The sequence below is a fragment of the Octopus bimaculoides genome, chromosome 7 (genome assembly GCF_001194135.2).
Source record: "Octopus bimaculoides isolate UCB-OBI-ISO-001 chromosome 7, ASM119413v2, whole genome shotgun sequence".
NCBI classification, from domain to species: Eukaryota; Metazoa; Mollusca; class Cephalopoda; order Octopoda; family Octopodidae; genus Octopus; species Octopus bimaculoides.
Window position 1 is genome coordinate 34470681 of NC_068987.1, and position 3924 is coordinate 34474604.

Genomic DNA, 3924 nt, shown 5'->3' on the forward strand with positions numbered 1-3924 from the left:
TATATATATATATATATATATATATATATATATATATATATATATGCATTATTTAAGTCTATCACTGCTCCTAAAAATCGTATGATCTTACGAACTAGCTAAATTATTCTGACCAATCAATTGTATAATTATCATTATGCTGGCATAATAATACTGCTACTGTGAAACCTATTTCCTATGTTTTGAAACATCAGATACAACAATAATGTCAACAGCAACAACAAGAAAAAAACGCAACACTTCCCTGCTTTAATGTTACTCCCCCGTTCTACTTTCGTTCATTCTAGGTTTTTATTTGTTTCCACTCCGAAACATTACTGCATTCCAAACACTCCTTTTCTCCTGAACATTGTAACAAGCTACTAGAAAGTTTCTACCAAGCACATTTTATTTTATTTATTTATTTATTTTCTGGTTGTACGTGTATTTCTCCAGTATTTTCGACCTCATAGGCGAATGGCGAAGCCAAGATCTTTATTTCTCTAAGGCGGCGAGCTGGCAGAAACATTAGCACGCCGAGCGAAAGGCTTAGCAGTACTACGTTCTGAGTTTAAAGTCCACCGAGGACGACTTTACCTTTCATAATATAGGGGTCGATTAATGAAGTACCAGTTACGCGCTGGGGTCAATATAATCGACTTAATCCATTTGTCTGTCATTGCTTGTCCCCTATGGGTGTAGCCCCTTGTGGGCATTAAAGAAATAAGAAACGTTAGCACCCCAGGCGAAATGTTTAGCGAGTATTTCATCTGTCTTTAGGGTCTGAGTTCCAATTCCGATGAGGTCGACTTTGCCTTTCATTATTTCGGGCTCGATAAATTAAATAACTGTTGTGTGTCGGGATCGATCTAATTAACTGTCCTCCTCCCCAAAACTTTCAGGCTTTGTTCCTGGTGTAAAACTGAATATCTTTATTTCTCTGTATAAACAGCATACAAACGTCGCAATTTGTTACTGCAGCATTAAAAAATACAAACGGTAACAAGCCTATCTTGATCCTCTGTTTTATAAGTATTCTCTCTGTATAATATACAGTGTAATATTTCTCGAATTTATCTTACTTATTTGTTGTAACATATCATATCTGACTGTTCCGTTTCGCAAGATACATCAATTTAAATTCTAGAAATAATATTTCATCATTTTCCTTCATGTTCTGCTTGTTTTATTTTTAATATGGCAAATTTTAAGAGAAACGAAAATCATTGCACCTGGACGATACCATAATTCTTTTCTTATATATATATATATATATATATATATATATAATTACATTACTAAGTTCATAATCTACGTTTTATTACTTGGCTGCACCAAGTGTTTCTTGATGAGTTTTATTTTTTGTTTGATATTCTTTCTAAAATGTATTTCTATACATCAATGAACATTGATAAATATTTCTTGTCTGTTTTATTGTATTCGCTCAGTTTTTTAATTTAATTTAATTATTTTCTCACAGATAAATGCTGTTGCTTTTGTTTTTCTTCCTTCATTTTCCTAACTCAGACAACACAAATATATTTTGATTTGCTGCTACTTTAACTCTATTTCATCCGAATTAAATTTATACTAAGAAATACTTGTATATAGCTAAACGCTTACACATGCATTATGTCATTTCTCACAAAGACAGAAGCATTCAACACGAACGCAAACAAGATCCAAAACACACGTACCGACCTATATATGTACATAACATTGTACGAATGTTCATTCAGCACATATCCAAAGAACACACGTGCAAGAAAATGTTTGTGTGTTAGTGATCTGTGCGTGCTTATACACACGCACACACACATAGACAAACATAAATGCACATATATACACGTTTACAGATGTATCTCTCTACATATATATATATGTGTGTGTGTGTGTATGTGTGTGTGTATGTGTGTGTATGTGTGTGTGTGTGTTTGTGTCTGTGTCTGGTGCGTGTGTGTGTATGTGTGTGTGTACTTTGTAATATTGAATATACACGCAATAACGCTTAAACATAAATGTACACACAAACACACCACTCCAGCATACATACACAAACCAACCACCTACATACACTCAGAAATGCATACGTGCACCCTGTATTCTCGATCGGCAATAATTTTTTTAATCTGACAACATTATCGATATTTTTACATTGTAAAAATATTTTATTACCCCAATATTTCATTTCTGCATTCATTCTAGTGTTTAAGTACTTTTTCTGTACCATCAATTGTTTCAAAAATTTTTGCTTAACAACTCAAATTCAAAAAAATATAACCTATGCATACACTATTTTTCTTTAAAAACCGTGCTTTACAATTCATCATCTCCAGCGTTTATATTTAAATAACAATTTCAGATAGATTAACTGGAATTTTTTTGTTTATTCCATATTTTCCTCAGTATTGATAAAGAAGGAAGGAACTATGCTGCAGTTTTGTCAGTATCACTAATCAATACCAGACAAAATACACACACACACACACACACACACACACACATAAACACACACGCACACACACACACACGCAAACACACACACACACACGCACACACACACACATGCACACTTACAAATATTTTACTCATCTATCTATCTATATATCTCTCTATTTCTCTCTCATTTTTTTTTATTTAATTTGTTTACGTTAATTTTTGTTTCTGAATATGTATACATCTCCGCATCTCTCTCTCTCTCTCTCTCTCTCTCTCTCTCTCTCTCTCTCTCTCTCTCTCTCTCTCTCTCTCTCTCTCTCTCTCTCTCTCTCTCTCTCTCGGTCTCTCTCCCTCTCCCTCTCTCTCACTCTGTATATATATTGAAAAGCATATGAGTTTCATGATATATGAAATGAATATCCAATGTTTAGCTCAACTATTTTCATTTGTGAACACATATTTGTATGTATATATATAGATGTGGGGGTGTCCTCAGGAACACCATCAGAATGCATCAAGATAAATATAAAGAAAATTGGAACAGAGTACCCAACAGAACTTTTACAATAATTTTGCCTCCTTGGCACGGTTAGAATAATCAGAAAAGAATCAGATAGCTGAAAGGAACGAATAGCATGTTAGCGTAGCTTGGCGGTAATAAACCCGCTACTCATGCAAGGCTCCAGAAGCTCCAACAAAACCTGTGATAACAACAATAAATACTCTCATGCAATACCAGGAACTGGTCCTCATGATGTTTAATCTTAACCGATTGGAAGTGTTACGTCTTATTTCTTAGTGGAAAAGATGTTCTACAGCAAATATTCTGCTCAATGCCACATATTTGCTTGTCATTTGTTTGACCTTAAACAAGTGAGCAGGTAACTTGTTGGCTGACGATATGTGTATCTCAGATCAAGAACAGAAGTAGTGGGGGAACATCATAGTCATATGTTGTGAAGAATTATTTGGATGGTGAATAATTCACCTCTGGAAACATGGGTGTTCCATTCCACATCGTTAAGCAACACTTATTCAGAGACCTATTGAGCAGGATGGGTGGCAGTACCTGAAGAAAATTCCAACTGGGCCTCGCCTGCAAACTGCTGCGCTATTTATCTTGGTATGAAATCACAAAGTCTAGCACATATTTTTGAGATGCATATGCCTAGTGTACCCTCATCGTTCGGGTAGTCACGGTGCATAATTCGGCTTCGTATAATAATAATAATAATAATAATAATAATAATAATAATAATAATAATGGCTGAGAATCTCAGGACTCAAAGCAGAGACTGAAGGATTTTTAATTGCTGCACAAGACCAAAGCCTCCCCACCAGAAATTACCAAAAACACATAATGAAAAGAAATATAACAAGTAACTGTAGAATATGTGGAGATCGACAAGAAACAATAAATCATATTATCTCTGGCTGCCCAGTCCTGGCTAAGAAGGAATATATTCACAGAGATGACAGAGCTGGGACTTATATACACTGGAAGCT